At 45.2% G+C, this 26,829-nt stretch overlaps 1 protein-coding gene across 2 annotated transcripts in view; it reads right to left on the bottom strand.

Moving 5' to 3' along the window:
* Window positions 1–14,088, bottom strand: part of RAI14 (retinoic acid induced 14) — a 135,489-nt gene extending 121,401 nt beyond the window's left edge. The window contains exon 1 of one of the 2 annotated variants that reach the window (XM_061616024.1): window positions 13,658–14,088. The gene's annotated coding sequence lies outside the window, so the exon portion shown is untranslated. Of the gene's footprint in view, window positions 1–12,692; window positions 12,923–13,657 lie in introns of those variants that run through there. The other variant, XM_061616034.1, reaches the window with a different exon arrangement.
* Between the last annotated feature and the right edge of the window lie 12,741 nt (window positions 14,089–26,829).

The raw sequence follows: 26,829 nt of genomic DNA, 5'->3' as shown, positions 1-26,829 counted from the left end.
TAGAAACCAAATTCTCCAAAACAAACATCAACCAGGGTTGGTGATGGGAGCTACAGTCAGAGGTTGTGCAGTACAGTGGCAATGCATTAAGATTCTCTCCCTGCTCACTCATGCCTTAAAGCAAGGGTTCCCAAACTGCGGTCCGAGGACCACCAGCGGTCTGCGAGCTTCATTCACGTGCTCCATGACATGCCCACATTAAATATTCATATTGTTTAATTGTTTTTTTATTGCTTCTTTTATTTCTTATGCTGTATGTCATTGAATTACAATTTTGAAGTCTATGGAATGCAAACTGTAATACAACAAAATGCAATATAAGAAATAAAAGCATTATAAATCATAGTGTCTAGCGTAATGCTAATTGCAACAGGTGGCAGAAAAATCATTAAGTGATCCACCAAGGCCATCAGCAATTTTAAAGTGGCCCATTGGAGAACAAAATTTAAGAATCACTGCCTCGAAGTGATCAAAAACAGCAACCTCCAATGCTTCCACCAATCCCCAAGATACCAAGACGAGTTGCGACCTGAATTTTAGACAATGTATGCCAAGAGACATTAAGCAACCATTGAGCACGCTGAAGTGGAAAAGGAGGGGAAATGAACAAAAAGGGACATGAGATGGTACCCAGCTAAACTAACACAACCACTGCCTAATAAGGGGGCAAAAAGCCACCCCTGGTTGATTGAATGGGGAGTCGCGGCCAGCCCAAGCTCTTTGATGAGAGTACCTATATGATACAAGCATTCACATCTACATTTAAAATGTGAAGTGTACATCTAAAGGGGGGGGGCTTTTTCAGCCAGTCTCATTTCCTTGTGGGCAACCTTCTGGTGGCTGCATACTATTGACGGATGTGGCCAAAGTGACAGATGTGACTCTTGCCTTTGTACAGTAGGATACATTCAAGCCATGCAAAATCCAGAGGTTTCTATGCATGCATCACTCCATCCAGGGAGGCAAAAAGGCATTATCACAGTTCAAGGACACATTTCAGCAAGGGAAAAGGACTGGGGTGGGGGAAGTTGGGCCAGTGTGGCGAGCATGGTATGGGAAGGGGGGTGGCCTGGGGAGGCTGCATTTGGTCCCCAGGCCTGAGGTCCCTGACCCCTGATCTCAAACATGTAGCATATGAAACACTGCTTCAGGACTTCAAAATTTAAGGGGTAGACAGCAGTAAGCTCTACAAAGTCTGCAGAGCAAGCCTGAAGTCATAGCACAGCAAAGATGGCATCCTTGCAGTTAGTACCAGGGTTTCATGCATAAATGTAAAGGTCCACACCAAAAGAATCAAGGAGTGTATTGCGCAACCTTGCAAATGCCTCTTCTGAGAAGTTATTTCTATTCTTCCATTAAAAATAAAATCCTGTATTAAGTTAAACACGCCAATACCAGTCAAGCGCTACTTGGCAAGGAAAACCCTGATTCATGAATAGCAATGCTAACAGAGAGAGTTCAGTGAAACTAAAAACCCAGTAAGCTTCTTCTTTTTTAAAAAAGCAACCTCTAAGAGGAAAGGAACATACAAATATGAAAACTGGTCTTGTGCCTTTCTGGGTTTTGGGTGAATATTTTACAAGCCATTCAGGCTGTTTTAAAGTACATGCACCCTATGGGCTCATTTACACTTGCACGTACATCAAAGGATTTCTCTGTACTCGATGTCCTGTAGCTAAACAACACAAGGTGACAAGGAGAGAAATAAAAGAATTGTGATCCCTCTTCAGGTGATGATGTGATGTGTTCAGCAAACACGCAAGAGGGGCTTGCAGGGATGAATGCTACCTCTACACTCTCCAGGGTCATTTCTATCACATTCCACCAAGTGGAGGGCAACCACCTGAGGCAGGAAGCCTCCTGTACTCATAGAGGCTTCCCACGCCTTTCAGAAACCAAATTTCCCCAGGCCTGCTATCTGAGATCCTTTCTAACTGAAGAGACCAGGGACTGAACAGAGAGCCTTCCACCTGCAAAGGATGTGCTCTGGCAGGGGATTGCGAGAAAAAGGATGAAGAAATGGTCACCTCCTTTCCCACCCCTCATGAGTATTATTATTTATTTATTATTATTAATAGCATTTATTAGTCGCTTTTTTCCAAAAATAAGGACTCAAAGCAACGTACAAAAAGGAAAACAAAAACACATTGCATATGAAATAGCTTACAGTAAGTCAAACAATGGCAAAAACAATTTCAAGCGAAATAATACAATAGAGAAAAAACAAATGGCAAATATAACAGCAATACAAAAACCATCCCAGCACTATAAATATAACATAACACATTGTAACTATCCTATTACACAGCTAGTCAATATGGCAAAAGTAGAAAAGAATTAACACAATTTCAACTTCAATTTAGCTACTAGAACCACCCCACCCATGATGTTATTCAGTGTCTCAATCTTCTAGTAACAAAAGTCCTTTTAAAAAGCAAGTTCCTTTCCCCCCCAAGTTAGTAACTTTTGTGGGCTGATGGGAAATATAGTCCAAATGTCTGGAGGGCACCACGCTGGGGAAGGCTGCAGCAGGAGAATAAATTTTGTCATGACATGTGTTGAGAAGCCTGTGCTCTGTGCCAACTGTTCTAACAAGACAGTGACTCACATGAGCTACCCTAGAAAGTGTAACCATGAACATGAAGGGAAACTGCTCTGCTCAAAAACTTCAGCAGAGAAATGGAATGCTCCTAAGAGAGCATTGCATGCTGACCTTTACCAAATATTTGCACAGACAGGAAACACTGAATGTTATCTGTAAAAAGTATTCTCTTCCCTTACGCTCCCTGTCCATAGCTCAGAGGTAACGAATGGGGAGCTTCTCTGTTCAAGCCAAGATGAGACGGAAGAGTGCAGTGGCCACTTCTACAAAACAGAGGGAGGTGGAGTCCAGCTCCAGTCTGAATTCACGTCCTCTCCTTTCGAAAACAGACAGAGAGCACTTTATGATGGAACAACCAAAGTAGCAAACTACATCCCATGTGTCCCATCATCCACACTGAGCTTCAGCAGAGCCAACCAAGGAGAGGGGAACAGAGGGGGCTTTGCATCTGGCAGAGATGGGAGTAGTTTTGGAGCTACTGGGAAGAAGTCAGTGTGGTGCAGTGGCTAGAATGTCTGGAAACAGGGACAAGCTGGGGCCAAAATATATGTGTGTGCACGCGTGCGTGCGTCACCCACTACGTTCATAGTCTTGAGCTCCTTGGAGGAAAGGAAAAACTAAATAAAGCAATCTTCCAGGGAACTGTTTTAAAGACCAATGTGGTTTAGTCAATTTATCTGTTTGTAAACCAGGGGTAGGAACCTCAGGCCCAGGGGCCAAATGTGGCCCTTGCAGGTTCTCTATCCGCACCCCTCACTGGCTCTGTGCCTTCCTTGGGTACTTGGCTAGAATGTGCCCTGTGATAATGCCTCTTGTTTGAATGCATGGAGATGCGTCTGATGTCTGGGTTTTGCATCACTGGAATGTCACCAGCTGTACAAAAGGCAAGAGTTGCATCCTTTACTCCGCCCATGTTTGTCTACGGCCACACCCACCACTGGCATGCAATGCAGCCCCTCGAAGGTTGCCCACAAGGGAATGCGGCCTTCAGGCTGAAAAACATTCCACAATCCAGTTGTACATGAATAGACCTTACAAGAAGTCTGAAGTCTCTGGTGCTCTTCCTTCTTGTAAGAAACAAAGATTCTGTATCTGCTGTCTCTGCTCAAGCCTGACCAAGAATGAGAACCCAAGTTGGGGCTATGCAACCAGGAGCTGCCTTGCTTCTTAATAGCCAAGGCCACTAGGAGCAGGATTAGCTCTCATTCCAGCGGGCACTCCAAGTGCATCCCATTGCTTTCGCCCATACAAATGAATGATCTCCATTCATAGTAAAGCCCTGAACTTAGGGACGCTTATAAGGAGGGGGAAACGCACATTCCTAACACTAAGTCGACTATGGGCCTTGTCAAACAGGCCCACAGAGTGGCCAGTGCTTGCCTCCATGCTAAAAGCCGTTAGACTGCATGCAACACGTTTGGCTAGTCAAATGGAGGAACTTCGCATTCCCAAGCTCAGGAATAAACACAAGACCTGTACATTTTCCTGTTATCTTGCCACTGTGGAGACAAAAAAAAAAGTTCAGGATGAGAATTAGTGCTTCATATTTCCTGTGATCATCCAGCTCTGGAAGACGGGGAAAGCTCCTGTGAGACATTAATGGCTGGCTCGCTCTGTATGCATGAGAGAGATATGCTCTTAGAGAATTCAATTCTGCCAGTATAAACAGAGAAGGGATCAGGGTATTAAGCTGTACAGAATCAAGGCAAATCCACATTTGCCAAAGAAAATGAAATAATCCTGAACATTCAAACAACTATGAAACATGGAGATATCTACAACAATCAATCAGCAGGTACTTCTGCAGACTTAACAAAATGTCAATGTACTCCCTTCAAGTCGATTCCGATCCTATGAACAGGGTTTTCACGGTAAGCGGTATTCAGAGGTGGTTTATCATTGCCTCCCTCTGAGGCTGAGAGGCAGTGACTGGCCCAACGTCACCCAGTGAGCTTTGTGGCTGTGTGGGGATTCGAACCCTGGTCTCCCAGGTCATAGTCCAACACCTTAACCACTAGAGATACTTTAAAACATAATCAATACTCTTCACAAAGGAATGTCATAAAATGGTTAATACGAACCTCCACAACAAAAATGAAGTACAGTGCAATCTCATTTAGCCACATGAGCTAAATGGGTGAAGCAGAGCAAGATTTAAAACATATGCCTAACCAATGCCCAGGAACAAATGTGCTATGTTGGCACACATTGCTTGTCTTCAGTGAAGGCAGTACTTTCTCAGAAGCAAACTTCCACACACATATCCCCGTCTGGAAGGGAATGGACACCTCATGGACAGCTGCCAGCTCCCATCCAACAGGTTGGGGTGCATGCCCAATCTTTTCAAAATGGCAAAACAAATCTCACCCATTAGCTGTTGCAGAGAAGCAGCAGGGTGCCCACTCCCTCCTTCCTTTGGGAAAGACTTGCCAATGGGAAAGATTTTAACCATTCTGAAAGGACCTCATGTTGTAGGCAGCTCCAGATGATCGGCACACACTCCTTTGCATCGTGACAAACGAACATGTACAATGTACAACAGGGCTTATATTCTACATATGGAGATTCAATAGCTCACACTGGCCATTAATTTAAGGTCGCATAAAACAGAGGATCTTCAACTGGTACCCACAGGTCCCTTCGCAAGCAGGGCAACCTTATATGACTCAAGTGGCAGTGCTAGCATAGACTCCTCCGACACATGTACATCAAAGAAAGACTTCTGCATTCCAGCTCGGTGCTTCAGTTCAAAGCCAAGAGTAGAGAAAGTTTGTGTGGCCAAGCAACCTATCCCAGCACACCCATCAAAACGTTGCTCAAGGAGCTCCTCCACCTTGTCCAACTTTCCTAAAGAAGGCTCTCATTCCCAACCTGCTGCAGTAAACACAGCAGTTTCATTTCTCAGGAAATAATTGTCTCTTCAGCATCCAAAACCTTCACATTCATTTCACTTCAATAATTATCCTCGTATTGAAGAGGAAGGATTGAGGCCAAGGGAAGATTGGTTTATCCAAGACGGCTGGGGGATCTGAGGCCCTCCAGATGTTGCTGGAGTCTAGCTCTCAGCAACCCAGGCTAGCACAGCCAATGAGTAGGGATGATGGTCCAGCAACATCTTGAAGACCACAGTCATCACTGGTGACATTTGGATTAGGAACTTCATCTGGCCACTATGGGTTGTATCCAGTCATGCCACGGGACTTCCCCTTCCCATCCTCTTTCTCCACCCCACAAAAAATCTGGGGCAAATTTGGCGGGTGCATGGGGGCTGGTGCAGAAGCATATACAACAGCGCGATGGATACAACCGTAAACCACACCAACTATCAGGAAGGATTAAAATGGCCCAGACTACAACTCAACCCTTCTCATTATGTTTTGAACTCACAACCACATTGGTGCATTCCTACTGAAAGAAAGGGCGCCCCTTGAAGACAACCCTAAAACTTCAACTGGTCTAAAAGTCCGCTGGCAGATTACTGGCTGGGGTTCCATTTTGAACTCATATAACCCTGTTTTAAAATAGCTGGATTGGTTGCCAGATTGCTTCTGGGCCCAATTCAAGGTGCTCGCATTAGTGTTTAAAGCCCTAAGTGATTTGGGGCCCCAAATATCTGAAAGACTGCCTCCTTCCCTGCAGACCCCCTCGGATGTTAACATCATGGGGGATATGGCTAGTAGCCACTGACGGTTATGTTCTGCTTCCACAGTCAGAGGCAGTGTGCTTCTGAATACCAGTTGCTAGAAAACCACAGGAGGGGAGATTGCTCTTGCACTCTGGTCCCACTTGCTGGCTTCCTACAGGCATCTGACTGGCCTGAACAGAATGCTGGACTAGATGGGCCACTGGCCTGATTCAGAAGGCTCATGTTCTTATCAGGAGAAGGGGCCCTCTGGATAGTTCCACCATCCTCAGAAGTTCAAAGGGGACAGCCCGGAAGAGGACATTCTCTGTGGTAGGCATTAAGTTGTGGAATTCCCTCCCCACAGAAGTGCATCCAATGCCTTCACTATACAGTTTTTGTTGTATGTTGAAGACACAGCTCTTTACCTGGCCTTTTGTATATGTGTGTGTGTCTCCGTCCGTCTGTCTGTCTGTCTCTTAACAATATAATATTTTTGTAAGCCGTCACACATGGGGGTGGGGATGCGATGACAACACAGCAGCAGGCAAGGTGAGTGATGGAAGCAAGGATGGCCAGTGCGTAGGGGGCGGCAGCAGCAGCAACACCGGAGGCGGCAGCAACCTGGGCAGGAGGGAAGCCAGTAAGCTGCCTAAATGGGAGGGGGGTGATAAGTGCCTGGGGGGCATTTTGGGAGTTGCCTGCATGTGTGTATGATGCATGTGTTTGGGAGTTTCTGGGGGGGGTGGGAATCCCTGGCTCTGTGGGGGGGGGGAGTCCCAGGGGGAGGGGGGAGAGTCCCTCTCTGTGTGTGCATGCACTCATGGGGGGCTTGGTGCTCAAAGCATGTAGGGGCACAGCCCCTTGTATATATATTATTTAGGACCCACCCTAGTCTTATTGTAATTTGATTTTATGCTGTTAAGCTGTATTTTAAATTACTGTCACACACCCTGGGACCATAGGATGAACCGCAGGTAAATTATTATTATTATTATTATTATAAAATGTCAAAATAAGAATTCTTCAAGAGATTGGCCAGCCCCTCCATCACTGTTACTCCTTTTCCTTCATAAGACAATAATGCTCTTTCTGAGCCACTAACCCAGTTTTTATCTTTAGATATAAGTTCTGCTGACAGTCTGGGCTGCCCCATCAATTAGCCACAGACTCTCTCTTGCACTGCTTGAGATGCTTCTAATGATAACCTGAATACCCAGCCTTGTCAAATCCATCACACAGCCACCCTCCAGTCAAACAAAAGCAGCAGCAAACCTTATACCAAACCTAGTGCTGATACTTGAAGCCCTCACATTATAGTCAGTCAGTGCTCATTGCCACTTTCATATAAGACTATGCAATACCCCAAGTGGGGAAGGGAAACCTTTGTGCTCTTTACAGGCATTTTCTTATCCTTGTACTCAGAGGAGATTCAGAATTCCCACTTCTGAATTGAGAGTACTCCAATTATCTCACATTAAGTTAAGCACATTTCATTGAATCAGAATTAGTCCAGCTCCCTGCTCAGTAGTGGAAATCCAGAACTAGAGTATCCCCGGCAGATGAACATTCAGAAACTGCTTGAAAACCTCTAAAGTTGACCCTCCTGACCATCAATCCTGCCAACTAAGCTCATTTGGTCTAATCCTAGGGCAGCAGAAAACAGGATTTTACTCTCTTCTGTCAGACAGCCCTTCAGTATTTAAGGCAGGAAGAGCCAACCAGATACACTCCAGATGTTGTTGGGTTGCAAATCCCATCAGCCCCAACCAGCACAGTCAATGGGCAAGGATACTGGGAGTTGTAGTCCAACATCACCAGGAGGGCACCAACCTGATTTAAGTAGTGATATCGTGTCTCCCCCTCAGTCTTCTCTATTTCCGGCTATGCATACCCAGCTTTTTTGACTTGCTTTCCACACTGACCACATTTGTTACCTTCCTCTGAACCCTTTCAAATTTGCCTCCTTTTGTCTAAAAGTGGGGCACACAAGACTGAGCATAGTACTCCAGGAGACATCTGGAGAATAACGTGGAATGGAATGGAACTATTACTTCCCATGGCTTGAAAACTATAGCTCTCTTAATGTAGCCTAAAATCACATTCACCTTTGTTTTCCTTTATTGTTTTGGGGTGGGTTTTTTTGCACACTGGTTCACAAGAAGGGCAGAAAGCAAAGTATATCCCAAACACAGGGATTATCAAGAATCCTATAAGACACCCAGCTTTCCCACTGTTGTAGACTGTGTCTTCCTTCAAGACTTGTTCTTCTTTCAATGCCAACTTATAAAACCAGTCTCCTCTCACCACCTCCCTACACTGTGGTGTAATTGGATGCCAGAAACAAACTCTACAGCATTCAAGCATCGTATGGAGTTAGAGACTGCTAGAGGATTCAAGAGGATCATTTTATACATGAAAGTACATCAGCAGTCTGCTTTGCACTTGATGAATGACAACTATGAACTGGTTCTGAAAAGCAAATATACTGGTGATCAAGCAAAAAGAAGTGCTTCAATCTACAATAGCCAACTCATATGTGCAAGTCACTAGTGGTGAATGTGCATGTAAGAACCATCCTCAAGAATCTGCTTGTTACATAGCTCAAGCAAGATGGGAGGAGTCTCCATGCCAGCATCACTAGTTCCCAGGAATATGAGGCTGTGCCATGGAGGTACCCTAAGAATGAATTTAATTTTAAATCATTTATCTGCCTGTTCCAAATCCAAGACTCTTTCTACAGAGGCTGAACCCTTTTTTAAAAAGTCTCCTGCAGACCAAGGATGAAGAACCTGTGGCCCTCCAGATGTTGCTGGACTACAACTCTTATCTCTGACTACTGGTCATACTGGCTGGGGCTGATGAGAGCTAGAAGTTCAACAACACGTGGAGGGCAACAGTTTCTCTAAGCCTGCTATAGACGACACGATTTAGCAGAGCTTTTTTTGTGACAGTATTCACCAGTATGGAGTACAGTCACTTTTTCTTTTTCTGCTGCCCATGCCAGCCATTTTGTGCTGGCACCCACAGCACTTTTATCAAGATATAAGTACAGGGACCTCATTTTTTTTTTTTTTACCAAAAACAAAAAAACACTGGGATTCAGTCTTGCAACACTCACTCAAGTACATAGTTTGGACACAGCCACCTAAGGCCAATCACTGAGCCTTATAACCCAGGAAATAGTTTGCGGGGGGGGGAAGCCTGAAAATAAGCAATCAAGAGAAGGCTTTTATGCAAGCCTAACTGCTGCAGGAGATGAGGGGTCACATCTGGCCCACAGGCCAGCACTTCCCCAGCCTTGATGAATTGGATCAAGCAGCAAAAATCAAATGATCTGTATCATTCAGAGGCCACAATCTCCCACCCAGCTTCCATTCAACCCGTTAGCTATCATAATGAACCACAGAGTTCACTTTAACTCATGACTCAGGATTATGTGCCTAGAGCAGGGGTTCCCAAACTGTGGTCCGTGAGCTTCATTCAGGTGGACCAGAGCATGTCCGCATTAAATATTCATATTGATCTTCAGTTGTATTTTTATTGCTTCGTCTACTGTTTTACAATCTGAACTCTATGGAGTGCAAATTGCAATACAATAAAATACAATATAAGAAATAAAGGAAGAAAAAAACATACAATTAAAAATCATGCAGCATCTAGTACAGCACGTCACAACAGCTACAAAAGACAGCAGAATCATCAAGGAGTCCACCAAGATCATCAGCAATTTTCAAGTAGTCCACCAGGAAACAAGCTTGGGAACCACTGGCCTAGAGAACAGAAATTAACATCTCCAGGAGAAAAAAAATTCAGCTATTTTTAACCCTCTCTAGTGGATGAAACTTGAGTCTCTTTCCTAGGAGTTAAGATAGCATCAGTAATAGTTTGGGAGCAGACCTTCACTATCCATTCTTTCACATTATTCTAAAACAGGGGTGGGGACCTTAGGCACAGGGGCCAAATGGGGCCCACCAGGACTCTTCTTAGGCCACACCCCTCACTGGCCCTGCTTTGCATCCCAAGTGCTTTTGTTTGACGAGAACGTCCCCTTGAACTCTGATAATGCCTCTAGTTTCTCTGGATGGAGGACACAGAGGGGTGTATGTGTAGAAACTAGTTTACTATACAAAGGTAAAACAGATCCATTGTCCCGCCCACTTTTGCCTCTTGCCCCGCCTACCACTGGTGTGCAGCCCTCAAAAAGTTGCCCAGAAGGGAATGCGTCCCTCAAGCTGAAAAAGATTCCCCATCCGTGTTCTAAAAAGCGTATTTTAATTGTATGCAAATTTGGGGGGGGGTTAACCAGGAAATCAGTTTACTGCACGGTTTGTACTAGTGCCCCATTAAAGTTCATTTTTTTAAATGTGAAAAGCATTTTCACATTAAGCAGTTCTAGTGACCTGAGCGTTAACCTAATATGGTAAAGTGAAAGGAAACACAGGCAACATGTAATAGCATTCCCCATCACAAAAATGAAATAAGCTTTTTTAGAAAAAATTATCAGAGGCTACAACCACCCGTTGTGTCTGGAACGTGTATGTGTTTCAAGAAGCCTTGTCCCATTCACAATATTTTTCCAAATGTACTCCCTTTTAGCCTCACTGTCATTTTAAGTGGCATTTGCCAATTATGAAATGCAAAATTTGGCTCACCAACAAACTGCAAGGTGAAATGATGGTTGAAAGCCACCCAATCAAGCGTTCCTTTATATTCCAGCGATCATCTAGAATCTTGTTGCCTGTGCAGAATCTTAGCTGCACTTTCAACAGCATTTCACAGCCAGGAGGAAATATATGCTCTCTATTTCATCTTCCAATGCATGCATTTACATGGTGCTGTCATACCTGTATAGGGGATATATCTATCCAAGCACTCTCATTTTAAAGCAGTGGGAGAAGGTATGATTTGCCACCCCCGTATCTACCTATTTCTTTAATAAACTATACAAAATGTACAGCCACAGTCAGATTATGAAGGCTCTCATGTACAAACTTTGGACTCAATTATATACTGCATAGAACCACTTCATGTGCTAAAGGTGATGCACTCTGCAGGTGAGGGCCTCCTGCAGCTACCATCTTATCAGGAGGTCTGTTCTGCACAACATAGGAAATGGACCTTTAGTGTGGTGGCACCTATCATGTGCAATTCCCTCCCCTTAGATATTAGACAGGTGCCATCCCTGTTATCTTTTCAGCGCCTATTGAAGACTTTCCTCTTTCAACAAGTCTTTTAAGTTGAGACCTATCCCAGTCTGCATCTGTGTTGGAATTGCTTTTTAATATGTTTTTAAACCTTTTTTAAAAAATGTTTTTAATCTTAGATGATGTTTTGATAGCTTTTTTGAAGTAACATTTTTGAAGATGTTCTGTTTTAATGTGTTTTAAAATTTGTTTTTATGATGTTTTAATGTTTTTAGTGCTTTTGTTTGCTGCCCTGGGCTCCTGCTGGGAGGAAGGGAGGGATATAAATCTGATAATGATAATAATAAAGGTATCTGAAAACATATGAAAAAGGTGTCTAATCTCTTTATTTGTTTGCTGAAATCATTGGTGGCACTTAAGTCTTTATCAACTGATTAAAATTCTACAAATAAATTCAGTCTAATGGACAAGGGACACAGCTCAGTGGCAGAACATCTGCTTTGCACGCAGAAGGACCCAGGTTAAATCCCCAGCATCTCCAGATACGGCTGACAATGTCCTGTCTGAAATCCTAGCAGTCAGTGCTGGCAGTACTAAGCCAGATGCACTAATAGTCTCACAGCTTCACAAGTAACCTGGTGGGGAACTTGAGGCTCTCCATATGTTGAACTCCCCATCAGTTCTAGTCAGCTTGACCAATGGCCAGAGATGATGGCAGCTGGAGTCCAACCACATCTAGAGAGCCACAGGTTAGCCACGTTGGTTGACTAGTGCAAAGTTGCTGTTGTTAGTCAGGAAAGAGATAAATGGGCTCTCCTAATACCATCTAATTTTGTACATTTCCTGAACTTATTTATACATGTATGGTGTGAAATATACATATATATCACCAGGTAAGGAAAGATGGAAAGAGATTCTAATACCTTATAGACACAGCCCACAGTATTTTGTGAGCTACAGTACAAGGATAGTTTTTCATGAATTAACAGTTTCCTTCACTTCATAAGTAGAACCTTGCTATTATCCAGTAAATTATGCTCCCAACTTTCAAGAACAGAATCAGTATATGTGGGTTAAATATCTTTTTTTAAAAAAACACTCACCAAAACATTGCAAATTTAGGCCTAAGTACCTTGGAAGGATAAATCACCCGGAGAGGAGTGAAAAATACACCAGCTTATTCAGAGTGGATCCCTCCAAGGGATCTTTTCTCTCTCACACCCCAAAACAATCCTGTTTTGAGGCTACCTTGGCAGAGAAGGTAAACCCAAACATTTTGATTTCTTCAGCCCTTTAAGGTTGCCCAGGGATTATGACTCACATGCAAGCCACGGAGCTGTCAACCATCCAAAGCCTTAGTGGGTCTAGACCACAGAAAAGAGTCATGATGGGATGGGGAAGGAAGGAAGAGGTCTTTCCCTAAAGGTTGCCTTGAGTCACTGGTGAGGTCTTTTGAAGGAAAATGCACAGGTGGATTCTGATTGTGATGTTTGTTTGCGGGGAGTGGGTTCAGCACACATAAAGGCATTCTCCTTTTCTCCTTGGGATGGAACTTGCCTCTTCTTTTCTTTTTCCAAGAGCAAACTTTTTTCCTTTTCTCACTTCGGGAAAAAGATAAATAAAAAAAGAGAGGTCTCCAGCCGATCGTGCAAAAGAAGCCACAGGCTGATTTGAATCATAAAAGAGAGGGGAGGAGGAAGGTGCACCTTTAAAGCTGCCCCCTTCAAACAATCACTTCGTGCGCGTGTAATTAGTTTATAGCAGATCCTTCCAGTCTGACCAAACTTCAAGGACCCAAGGGGCCATGAAAAAGCGCAGAGACGAAGGAGCTCCTTCCGCGGCATTTTCATCACCAGACGCTTCTCGCCATGCAAGCACAGGGGGGGACTGCTCCGTTCGCATTTCTCCCCTATTACAGCCTCGCGTCCCCTTCAAGCAGGCACCACGGCATTCCTCCCTCCCCCGCCCCCGTTCAAACCTCCCCAATTTTTTCTGAAGAAAGCCAAGACAATGCTCCCATTCACACCTTGCCCCTTTCTCTCTCTCTCTCTCGTTCGCTTTTCTTTCCTTCGCAGGGAGCCGACGGTCCCTCGACTTAGCACGAACAGGCTCCGCGAGACACAAGGAGAAAAAGCGCAGAAAGAAGGGGAAGGTAGAAAAGGAGGCGGCGGGAGGCCGAAGAACCAGCAAACGGGAGAGAGACCAAGCGGGCGGCGGGAAGGACCGTTTCCAAGGAAAAGATGGGGAAAGGCAGGCAAAAGTTCGAGCACAGCGTACTTCACTCACCCCATAGAGCCTCCTCTGCCCTCTCGCAGGCTGATACCGGCTCGGGCTGGGAACAGAGGGGCGGCCGGGCACTCGCAGGCGCTGGAAGCGTCGGAGAGCGGGATTGCCGCTGATGCGACGGCAGCCCCAAGAAACAAAGTTGCTTTTTTATAAAGGGGGAGGCTTTGTGGTAGCCGGCTAGCGCGAGTTCCGAGCGCCCATTCACTAAACAGCAAAAGCAGGCTCTCAACGTTCTAAACGCTACGACGGGGCGGGCGGAGGAGGAGAATCGAGATTACATCATCACGAGCCCACGTGAGCGCAGCAAGAGGCGCCGCCGCTGTGGCTGCCCAACCTCGAGGGAGAAGCTCGCGGCGCCGGCTCTGGGGCAATAACCCAACGTTCTGGAGGCCGGTCACGTGGTGGTGGTACTTCCCCGCCTCCCCCTCCTTTTTCCTTGATCCAATAGGCGCGCGCGACAGCTTCACCGCTTTTTACCTCTCGCTGTTGTTCTCTAGCGCCCCAGGCGGCGGCGGCGGAGGCGGCAGCTCACACATTAAGAACATAAGAAGAGCCTGCTGGATCAGGCCAGTGGCCCATCTAGTCCAGCATCCTGTTCTCACAGTGGCCAACCAGGTGCCTGGGGGAAGCCCGCAAGCAGGACCCGAGTGCAAGAACACTCTCCCCTCCTGAGGCTTCCTGCAACTGGTTTTCAGAAGCATGCTGCCTCTGACTAGGGTGGCAGAGCACAGCCATCATGGCTAGTAGCCACTGATAGCCCTGTCCTCCATGAATTTGTCTAATCTTCTTTTAAAGCCATCCAAGCTGGTGGCCATTACTGCATCTTGTGGGAGCAAATTCCATAGTTTAGCTATGCGCTGAGTAAAGAAGTACTTCCTTTTGTCTGTCCTAAATCTTCCAACATTCAGCTTCTTTGAATGTCCACGAGTTCTAGTATTATAAGAGAGGGAGAAGAACTTTTCTCTATCCACTGTCTCAATGCCATGCATAATTTTATACACTTCTATCATGTCTCTTCTGACCCGTCTTTTCTCTAAACTAAAAAGCCCCAAATGCTGCAACCTTTCCTCGGAAGGGAGTAGCTCTATCCCCTTCATCATTCTGGTTGCCCTCCTCTGAACCTTTTCCAACTCTATAATATCCTTTTTGAGATGAGGCGACCAGAACTGTAGACAGTATTCCAAATGCAGCCGCACCATAGATTTATACAACGGCATTATGATATCGGCTGTTTTATTTTCAATACCTTTCCTAATTATCGCTAGCATGGAATTTGCCTTTTTCACAGCTGCCGCACACTGGGTCGACATTTTCATCGTGCTGTCCCCTACAACCCCGAGGTCTCTCTCCTGGTCGGTCACCGCCAGTTCAGACCCCATGAGCGTATATGTGAAATTAAGATTTTTTGCTCCAATATGCATAATTTTACACTTGTTTATATTGAATTGCATTTGCCATTTTTCTGCCCATTCACTCAGTTTGGAGAGGTCTTTTTGGAGGTCTTCGCAATCCTTCTTTGTTTTAACAACCCTGAACAATTTAGTGTCGTCAGCAAACTTGGCCACTTCATTGCTCACTCCTAATTCTAGGTCATTAATGAACAAGTTGAAAAGTACAGGTCCCAATACCGATCCCTGAGGGACTCCACTTTCTACAGCCCTCCATTGGGAGAACTGTCCGTTTATTCCTACTCTCTGCTTCTTAATCAATTCCTTATCCACAAGAGGACCTCTCCTCTTATTCCATGACTGCGGGACTGACTTCCGAGTAGACGTGCGGAGCAAGATTGAGGCTGTAGCGGTGGCACCTTGAAGACGAGCAGATTTCAACTTTCATCGTGATGGCCTCCAGAACTATTTACATCCAGAGTGAGGATTTTTTAAAAATTAGTTTTAAATAAACATAATTAAATGAATATTAAATCCGCTGGAGGCTGTAAGATTATAGTTGCATATTTACTCCATTGGGCTTCTGAGGAAACACGCGCCGGTATTTGGCTGCAGCAGTATAACCCTGTGCACATTTACCTGGCAGTAACTCATCACTTAAAGGAATTTGCTTCCAAGCAAACATTCCGAGAATCACTCGGTAATATAAGCCATTCCCAATTAAACCCAGGCCATACTTTTGAGTAAACATGCATAGGATCAGGCTGCAAAACTTTCAGAAAAGCTATTGATGCCATTGAGATGCTGTGTTTTGTTTTGTTTGGAATGACAACCACTTTGTTATTATTACCGTTATACTTAATATAATAATTAAATTTATATCCCACCCTTTCTCCCAGTAGGAGCCCAGGGTGGCAAACTAAAACACTCTAAAACATCATAAAAACAGACATTAAAATAAAAACAAAGCATCTTTAAAAACATATTAAAACAAAACATCCTTAAAAACATCTTTTTAAAAAAAGCTTTAAAAACATCCTAAAAAGCAATGCCAACACAGATGCAGACTGGGATAAGGTTTCTACTTAAAAGGCAAGTTGAAAGAGGAAAGTCTTCAGTAGGCGGCGGAAAGATAACTGAGATGGCTCCTGTCTAATATTTAAGAGGAGGGAATTCCAAAGGGAAGGTGCCACTACACAAAGGTCCGCTTCCTATGTTTTGCGGAACGGACCTCCTGATAAGATGGTATCTGCAGGAGACCCTCACCTGCAGAGTACAGTGATTGACTGGGTATATAAGGGATAAGACCGTCTTTCAGGTATCCTGGTCCCAAGCTGTATATGGCTTTGTACACCCAAACCAGAGCCTTGAACTTGGCCCAGTAGGTAATGGACAGCCTAGGTCCATAGCCTAGGTCAGTGGCTCCCAAACATTTTTCCCCATGGACCACGTGAAAATTGCTGAGGGTCTAGATAGACCACTTAATTATTTTTCTGCCTATTGTACCAATTATAATTCCATGGAATTCAAATTGTAACACAATATAAGAAATAAAAGCAATAAAAATACAGCTGAATATGAATATTCAAAGCAACAGATGTGCCATCTCCCATCTTCAGCCACAAATCCACAGGTACACTTTGGACCAGATGAAGGAAGCTCTTAGACCGCGATAATGGACTGGATGAGAGCTAATAAACTGAGGCTCAATCCTGACAAGACTGAGACGCTGTTGGTGAGTGCCTTCTCCGCCCAGATGGTGGATGTTCAACCTGTTCTGGATGGGGTTACACTCCTCCTGAAGGAACAGGTTCGTAGCTTGGGGGTTCTTTTCGATCCATTCCTGTCCCTCGAGGCTCAGGTGGCCTCGGTGGCACGGAATGCGTTCTACCACCTTCGTTTGGTAGCCTAGCTACGCCCCTATCTGGAAAGTGATGACCTCACTTCAGTCGTGCGTGCTCTGGTAACCTCTAGATTGGATTACTGCAATGCGCTCTACGTGGGGCTGCCTTTGAAGACAGTTCGGAAACTACAGCTAGTGCAAAACGCAGCTGCTAGACTGTTGACGAGGACCAGGCGGTCCACACATATAGCACCTGTCCTGGCTCGTTTGCACTGGCTACCTATTTGTTTCCGGGCTAAATTCAAAGTGCTAGTTTTGACTTATAAAGCCTTACACGGCGCGGGACCACAATACCTAGTGGAACGCCTCTCCCGATATGAACCTACCCGCTCACTACGTTCAACATCAAAGGCCCTCCTCCGAGTCCCGACCCACAGAGAGGCTCGGAGGGTTGTAACAAGATCCAGGGCCTTTTCAGTAGTGGCCCCCGAATTATGGAACAGTCTCCCTGATGAGGTACGCCTGGTGCCTACACTTTTATATTTTCGGCGCCAGGTTAAAACCTTTTTATTCTCCCAGGCATTTTAACTTAATTTATTTTTAGCTTTCAATTTATACCAGGCTGTTTTACTGTTTAATATGTATGCTTTTTACTGACCTTTGTAATTTTATTGTATTTTACTCTATGTTGTGCACCGCCCTGAGAACCTTTTGGCTGTGGGCGGTATAGAAATCGAAATAAATAAATAAATAAATAAAATTGGACCACAGTATGGAAACCCCTGGCCTAGGTTTCAGATCCAGACCCGGTCATGTGGGGGTAGTACTTGCAAGGCTGTGATGCACACCATATATTTAAAGCACATTTATACCACTTTTATGGCTTAATTGCACTATTTTTAATGTGTTTTTATTTATTTTAAGTGGATGTTAAATGCTTTAATCGTCCTAATGGTTTAATCTTATTTTAATGTAGAGTTTTGAATGTTTTAATCATATGTATTTATGTTTGTTGTAAGCCGCCCTGAGTTCCACTTGGGAAAAAGGGCGCAGAGTGGTAAGCGGCGGTAACGCAGCCAAAAGCTGTGCTCACGGCTGGAGTTCGATTCCAACAAAAGGAGGAAGTCGAATCTCCGGTAAAAGGGGTCGAGGTCCACTCAGCCTTCCATCCATCCCTGGTCAGTAAAATGAGTACCCGGCATATGCTGGGGGGTAAAGAAAGGCCGGGGAAGGAACTGGCAATCCCACCCCATATATATGGTCTGCCTAGTAAACGTCGCAAGACGGCACCCTAAGAGTCGGAAACAACTCGCACTACAAGTGCGGGGACACCTTTACCTTTATAAATAAAGATAATAAATAAATAAATAAATAATTTAACAGTCATAGCTTTCCCAAAGAATCCAAGGAACTGTAGGTAACCCCTCACAGAGATACAATTTCCAGCATCCTTAACAAACTACAGCAACTTGTGTGCTTGCTCAGTCTGCTCTCCAGATGTTAAGAGTTGATGGGCATCTTCAGGGCTCTTGCTGCTCTCTCTTCTTCTGATGCCTTATCTCTCAACCAGGCTTTGATCAGACAGAGAACTCCTTCGAACAGAGGACCTCTCCGCTAACAGCCCTTCAGATAGAGGACTGTCCTCTGTAAAGTGGGACAGATGGCCACCCTAAAATACAGGAACTTTCTTGTAATCTGGATGTAGCAGCCCTACATTGTGGAACTGGAATAAGAGACAACCCTTAAAATAAGCCCCTACCAAAGAGCAGCTGACCTCAGCCCAGTGTCATCATGAACTGCTGTACATGGATTGGGCGGCACAGCAGCCCTGAAGCCAACCTTCCTTGTTAGGTGGGACAGTCACATTTCTAGGTGGGGCATTTGAGGGGGGGGGAGGCATATAGTGCTAGTCAATTCCCCCTCGCACACACACCCCACTGGAGGATAAGATGCGAGGGCCAGGCCAGGGGAAGTAAAAGGCAGTGACTTTCCATCTCACTCCAAGCAGAGAGTGTGTGAACTTACATAATGAGCTATGTAACTATCAAGTTAACAGAAAATTTAGCATGAACACGAGGAATTAAATGACTGGTAAATTTTTTTGTTTCATAAGCAAACAAAGATGTTAAGGACACAGTGAACAAAGGGATACCAAAAGGTATTAACTGCTCCTTGAAAGTCCCTCCTTTTTAGTTTTGTTCCTGACCTTCAGATTTCCCTTCCTGTTGGGGAAGGGGAAAACTTTTTAACTGGTTGCTATATAAGCCACAGGTTAGGTGTTATGGAGACACTTGAATAATGCAGACGGAGTCCAGAGAAAAATCCTAGTAAATGTGTACAGAACAAACTGAATTAACATTATACAACTTAAGCAGAGAGAAAAGAGGGGCCTTTCCTTTTTGACCGGCCTCATTCAGAGCAGGGAGATATTCAACTAAGCATCCTCAAGAAAACTCCTTCACAGCTAGGCAGCCTTTAAGAGCACATGCTGCCTCACTAAAGATCATGCTACCTTCCTTGGTTGCTATGCAGCGCCACCAGCAGCCCGCTCTTGGGTAGCTGACTAAGAACAGAATTAACCCTTAAGTTCCAAATTGAATGATTCTTATTGTTGCACTTCCAGCATTAGCCACCCCTGGCCTGGGCCTTGCTTTGTTTTTATTGCAGAGACCTCTTGCCATTGTCAACCCATGTAATGGTGTCAATGACTTGCATAAGGTGGGGGTCTCTACATGTGCAGGATGGCACAACATAGTATGGGGGCTTAACAGAACCTGGCAAGACCCACTGGTGTAGTGGTTCGGATGTTGGACTAGGACTATGGAAACTGAAGCTCAAAATTCTGCTCTGTCACGATGACCATCACTGGGTGACCTTGGGCTAGTCACTGTTTCTTAGCCTAACCTACCTCACAAGGTTGTTGCAAGAATAAAATGAGGGAAGAAGCATGTTCACTTCTTTGAATTCATTGGAGGAAAGGCAGGATAGAAATGTTTATAGACAGATAAATAAAAGCACTATTAGATTACACACACAAAAAAACCCTTTGCTCTATATTCCTCAGGAATCTACCAAGGAGCTCAGGACCAAGAACGCCATCACCAAATTCCATTGTTGGTAGAATTCAGTGGCAACTCCTAGAACCCCAAACCACTTTCTGCCAACAAGGGCCTGGATTAGCCCCTATCAACTATGTGGACTAGAAAGAACCACTGCTAGCTATAGCATCCGAAAAGTCTCCTCTGCAGAAACTAGAAATATCAAGGCTTGGTTCCATGGAAAAGCAACTGACAGATACAGTGATGGCCCTATAGATACTTTGCATGTTCCCCCTCACAGCTCTGACAAATCCTGTATTTGTAACATTTTGTTATGGAAACCCTAGACTGAGCGAATTCTTATTCCATAAGCCCTGAAGTTTCTCCCTCAGGACTTATCCAGATATTTTCCCAATCTGCCATTCAGTTTGTGTGCCTGCTGTGAAAAGCATTCAATACTCTAATCAAAGGAAGTGAGAGCTTCCTCCAGACACCCATGTGGTGATTAGAGTAACCACAATTACTGTACTACAGCAGTCACGCTCCAGTTTCAAGAGAAGCACATTTACCTACACATACAGTCTCTGTATTACACAGCAACCTTTTTTTCAAGGTCACAAGAATGCATAAAACTAAGTGGGCTAGTGCCATTTTTTTCATGATAGAATTTTTGGTCCTTTTAAAAATTTCTACATCTTCAATCCAAGAGGTCTTCTGTATCTTTAAAAGTTGTGCAGGGGGAAGGAAGCCACCTTGTGGTTTTTCCCGTTACAGGGTTGCAAGAACACCTGCACTTGGCTGACTTTCTCTTCTCCTAAAGATACAGGATCAGTCTTAGGCCCTGAACCTGGCAACCCTCGTCTGAAGGCACTTGATGCCTGCACCCTGCTGAAGCTAAGCAGGGTCAGGTCTGATCAGTGCCTGGATGGGAGACTGCCTGGGAACCATATATAAGCCACCTTGGGTTTCTATCATGAAAAGAAAGGTGGGGTATAAATGTAATAAATAAAGTTTGCGCAGGGCTCAAAGAAAGGAGAGGCTTTTGCATTATTGGCAGGAAGGAAATGGGTGGACAAGGGAGGAAGCTCAGGAGGTGGTGATCAGAAAGCCGGCTGCTCAATCTAGATCCAAGAGCCTGAGAGGAATTTTCTTGTTGTGGTTCCTGCTGTCACTGCAAAAGTGTGACAGACAATCCAGACAAAGGGGAAAAGGTCAAGAAGCAGTGGATGCTGGTGGTAGGACTAAATTTCACATTTCCACAGTTTTTTTGGCTGCAGCCTCTTAGTAATACTAAGTAGCTTCACTATGACCTAATGTATGAGGTGAGCCAGTGTGGTGTAGTGGTTAAGGTGTTGGACTACGACCCAGGAGACCAGGGTTCGAATCCCCACACAGCCATGAAGCTTACTGGGTAACCTTGGGCCAGTCACTGCCCCTCAGCCTCAGAGGAAGACAATGGTAAACCCCCTCTGAATACCACTTACCGTGAAAACCCTATTCATAGGGTCGCCATAAGTTGGAATCGACTTGAAGGCAGTCCATTCCATTCCTGCTGAAGCAGGCCATACAAAATAGATAAACCTTCTGCAACTTCTTTGTTACAGAGCACTTGAGGGAAGTGTTCATGCCTGTATCATGAGTAACAATGTTAATGCCAGCAACAATACAAAAATCATTTACTGCAAGTACACAGCAACAATGGAAAGCGGGGGGGGGGGGGAGCGGGAACCACCAGGTCTGTTAAGTAAACTTTCTTTGCAGATTCCTTGAAAAAGAACAATAGCTGAGGATTAGCAAGACAAGCCATTCATCTTGGGTTTAAAATAATAACACCTGAACAACCAGTTCAGCAAGGGAGTTTTGGATTATACAGCAAAGCAGAGGAGTTGGGCAAGATTCTGCTCTACTTTGCAAACATCTGGTAAGAGCTGTGATTTGTTTCCTGCAATGTAGCGAAAGAAAATCAGAATTAAGAGTCAGTAACGACAAAGAAAGACACAAATAACCAATAGCCTGTATTGGCAATAACAATAAAAAACTATGTCTGTCCATTTTGGCAAGAGCAACTACAAGAAAAGAAAAAATAAAAGATGACATTTAAAGAAAAAGACAATGATATTTTTGACAATCACAGGATGTGAAAAGAGGGGTAGGAAATAAATTCTCAGTCAATCTCCTTGAGCAGGTGAGATATGCAAAAGCAAGGATTCTTTCACATTTCCTGTTTCAGTGCCAGCTCCAAGTTTTGGAGGGACCTTTGGCAAGATGCCCTGAGTGGGTCACCCTCCCTGAGTGGCCCCCTCTTACTGACATTCCTACTGCCGATTCACCAAGGTGAATAAAGGATGCTGCTCTGTCTCCTCACTCTTGTTACTATTTGCATGCTCAAAGATGGCAGGTGAATTAGGCAATGACAGCAGAGCCAAGGTGTGGTGGGAAAAAAGGCCCACAAGGCTCTAGCGTTGACAGCAGGAACCCCGCAGGAGAGTGAGCCTCGGCAGGTGCCCAGTGATGCCAACCACTAGTGCCAGCCTTGTGGGCATTCCATGTAAAATGAGAGCAGCCAAACAGTTGGATCAATGGGACCTTTTGCTTGTCTTGAGGCCCCAGCAAATGCCTGACCATGCCTCTTCTGTAGCTGGTAGAAGCTAAAGTTGAAATAACAAGCAGGGCATCCCAGGCAGTTTTAATTAGGGTGGCCATGTGTCCTACTTTACTGAGAGTGTTCCTCAGTTTGACAGGCTACCAAAAGACAGCCCACTATTTGAAGATGTTCTCTATTGGAAGGGTTGTCTGGTTTAAAGATAAAGACCCCTAAGAAAGGGGGAGGGGCCTTGAAGTTGCAGGCACCTGGAGAGCAGACTGAGCAAGCACACAGATCACCTGCTCACAGTCATGCCCAATAGGGTGAGATGTACTGTTATTCTATTTCAATTATAGCAATTATTTTAATATTTGCATCTGTACATATATATTACCATATCCAAATGAGATGCAAATCAATGTCCTCTTCTTTTTTTGGCATTGCATAAGTGACCAGCCTAGATCAATTGCTAGGATGCTACTAGAGAAGGTATTCTCTCTATCATGTGCTGTATATTCCAATGGGAAGGGTCACAATTTCTTGAAACATTTGTCTTCTCTCAACATCTATTATTATTATTATTATTATTATTATTAACCCACCCTTCACCCAAAGGTCCAAACAATTCACCCAAACAATTTTAAAATATGACATTAAAACAATTTAAAAACAACCTAAAATCCCAAAATAGGGTGGGTCCTAAAAGTACATGTCTCAGGTGTCAAAGGCCAAGGTAAAGAGGTGCATCTTCAGCATTCACCTAAAACTGTACCACGAATTTGCCAGGCGCACCTCAGAAGTAAAGTTTTATAACATGTTTCCTAATGTACATAGGACTTGATTACGATGTTGTGGCAACAAGGTGGTCATGGCTGCCCCTGTTCTGTAGAACAGCATTCCTGTCAAACTGCAACAGGTGCCTATTATCTGCACTTTCCAGAAACAATTGAAGACATTTTTTGTTCCAACGGGCTTTCCCAGCAGGATGAATGGGTCTCTGCCATGGATATCTACTTTGTTTTGTTTTTCAAATATATCTTATTGTTTTCTGTTTTGTTTTTAACTGTTTTTAGCTGTTTTTATGGTATCTTGTACATAGAGTTGCCAGGTTCCTGGCCTGAGACTGATCCTATATCTTTAGGAGAAGAGAAAGTCAGCCAAGTGCAGGTGTTCTTGCAATACTGTAATGAGAAAAACCACAAGGTGGAATTCTCCCTTCCCCCTGCACAACTTTTGAAGATACAGAAGACCTCTTGGTTACCAGACCCAGCCTCCAAGAGGTCTTCTGTATCTTTAAAAGTTGTGCAGGGGGAAGGGAGAATTCCACCTTGTGGTTTTTCTCATTTCTCAGTTGCAAGAACACCTGCACGTGGCTAACTTTCTCTTCTCCTAAAGATACAGGATCAGTCTCAGGCCAGGAACCTGGCAACCCTACTTGTACATCACCTTGATGTATGGGTGTAAGGTGATGAACAAGGGAATAGCTGCAACACTGGGTGACTGGAGAAGTCGTGCCCTGGGAGTGTCTGAGCATCTGGGTGCTTGCTTGCTTGCTTCTGTGGGTGGCTGTCTCCTGAGACAACTGAAGTCCCTGGTAAGTGCTGCAAGGACTGGGACCCCCTGCTTGACCCTGACTCCAGAGAGAAGCTGCAGTTAATCTTGCAGCCTTTTGCATCAGCTCCTGGCTGGGTCAAGTGGCATAGAAGCCTGGCTGTCCTTGGACGGTGGGTCTGCTGCTGGCGGGGTTGCCACTAAAGGGGAAACACCAAAGGGGATTACCCCTTGGGGATGCCCTTAGTGAATCCTGAGGGCACTACCCCCTTCCGTTTTATTTCTTGTAGACCAATCAAGAGGAGATTGGTAGTGGGGAGAGCGTATGGTGTATGTGTAGTTCCTGCCAGGGTGAGAGCCTGTGCAGTGAACTGAACGATAGGAGAGAGTCGCCAGATGCCTTCAGAGTGAGAGTCTGCAGCTGGCAGAAGGCTGACGCTTCCTAGCTGTGAGATGGGGGGGGAGTAGATATGCCCTGTGTGAAAGATATTGAGTGGGTCTGACTGTTCCCAATTCTCCCAGAGGCCTACTGGGATAACTGGTTCAGGCAGGTTTTGTTGGTGGGCTCTTTTTGGGCCCATATCAGGTGTTTAGGAGGAGTCTTAGCAAGGAGGGACATGGGCAGAGCTTGGAAAAGTTACCCCAGCTGGCTAGGGCTGATGGGAGTTGTAGTTCAAAAAAGTAACTTTTCCAAGCTCTGGACATGGGTGATGCCACCTCAATTCTAATTATCATGGGTAGAGGGAGGTATAGCCACGGGAAGGTGGTGAACTACCACAGAAGACGAGGGCAAGGCTATCTACTCCTTGCTCCTCATTCCCACTCCTCTCATGGAAGGGTTCCTTGCCGCTCATCTGCTGTGCCCACTGGTCTATGTGTGTTGTTGTTTAACACCAGATTGGTACATAATAAGACCATACTCATCCATGATTTGATTGTGGATGAAGGTGTCAATTTGTGTGCATTACCGAGACCTGGGTGGGTGAGCTGGTAGGAGTTGACCTGACGCAGCTTTGCCCACCTGGATACTCGGTGCAACACCAGCACAGGCTGCAGGGACAGGGGGGAGGAGTTGCTGTGGTCTACAGAACTTCCATCTCTGTCACCAGGAATCTACTCTGTCTTGGAGCTGGATATGACGGCCTATACCTGGTGTCAGGCCAAGTAGACAGTAAAGTGGGGCTGCTGCTGGTGTACCATCCACTCTGCTGCCCAGCAGCTTCTCTGACCAACCTGGTGGAGGCTGTTTCAGCTGTGATACTGGAGGAGCCCAGAATGATAGTGCTGGGTGATTTCAATGTCCATGTTGAGGCTGCCTCTAGTGTTCCGTTCGGGATCTCATGACCTGATGTCACCCCATTGTCATGGTCAGATCACTTCCTAGTGAGGTTTAGACTTATGGCTCCGATCCTTCCCTGCAGAGGTGATGGACAGATTAAGATGGTCTGCCCCCAGCAACTAATGGAATCCACAGGATTCCTGAATGTCCTGGGGGAGTTCCCAGTAGATGGAGCAGGTGACCCTGTTGAAGCCCTTGTCACACTGTGGAATAGTGAGATGTGTCAGGCTCTTGACAGGGTTGCCCTTGAGCGCCCTCTCCTGCATTGTGGAGCCCTGTTTGCATTTTGGCACACTAGTGAGCTAAGGGCAATGAAACAGGCTGGATGACGGCTAGAGCAGAAATGGCAAAAGACATGCTGTGAGGCTGATCGAGCACGAGTAAACGAGTAACCGTGCCTACTGTGTGGCGGTCAGGGCAAGAAGGCCTACTTCTCTGCCATCATCGCATCCTCAAGTAGCCATCCAGTGGAGCTTTTCCATATTGTCAGGGGTCTGTTGACATCAACTCCAGAAAATGGAGTTTTAGACCCTTCAGAAGCCCACTGTGAATTGTTTGCAAGGCACTTTGAAGGTGAAGTTGCTTGCCTTCATAGCAGTCTTGATGCCCCATCCACATCTACTGTGGTCCCCAGTGCAACATCTGCTGCAACTTCTTGGGATAGGTTTCAGTTGATGCAGCCTGATGACGTGGATAAGATACTTGGAACGATGCAGCCAGCAACCTGTCCTCTCAACCCTTGCCCTTCTTGGCTTATTAAAGCTTGCTGAGAGAGTGAGTGAGTGGATTCAGGGTGTCATCAACGTGTTGTTGTGGGAGGGAGTGGTTCCAGCCACCCTGAAAGAGGCGGTGATCCAACGGCTCCTGAAAAAGCTCACTCTGGATCCATTGGTTTGCGACAACTGCCACATGGTCACAAATACCCCCTTTTTAGGGAAGGTGATTGAAAGGGTTGTGGCGCAGCAATTACAAGTACTCTTGGATGAAACAGATTATCTTGACCCATCCCAGTCTGGGTTCAGGCCTCGTTTTGGGACTGAATCGGCCTTGGTCGCCCTGATGGATGTCCTTTATCGGGAGAAGGACAGGGGGAGTACGACCCTGTTATTCTTACTTGATCTCTCAGTGGCTTTTGATACCATTAACCATGGTATCCTTCTGGGCCGACTTGGTGAGCTGGGTATTGGAGGCACAATTTTACAGTGGTTCTGATCCTATCTCCAGGGTCACTCTCAGAGAATAGCATTGGGTGACTGTCTTTTGGTCCCCTGGCAGCTGTGATGTGGGGTGCCGCAGGGTACCATTTGTCCCCCATGCTGTTTAACATCTATATGAAGCCCTTGAGAGCAGTCATCAGGAGCTTCGGGGTGAGGTGTCAGCAGTATGCTGATGATACCCAGCTCCATTTCTCCGTAACTTCTGAATCAGG

Source organism: Rhineura floridana, chromosome 1 (genome assembly GCF_030035675.1).
Source record: "Rhineura floridana isolate rRhiFlo1 chromosome 1, rRhiFlo1.hap2, whole genome shotgun sequence".
Lineage (NCBI taxonomy): Eukaryota > Metazoa > Chordata > Lepidosauria > Squamata > Rhineuridae > Rhineura > Rhineura floridana.
This window is presented reverse-complemented; position numbering and strand designations above follow the sequence as displayed.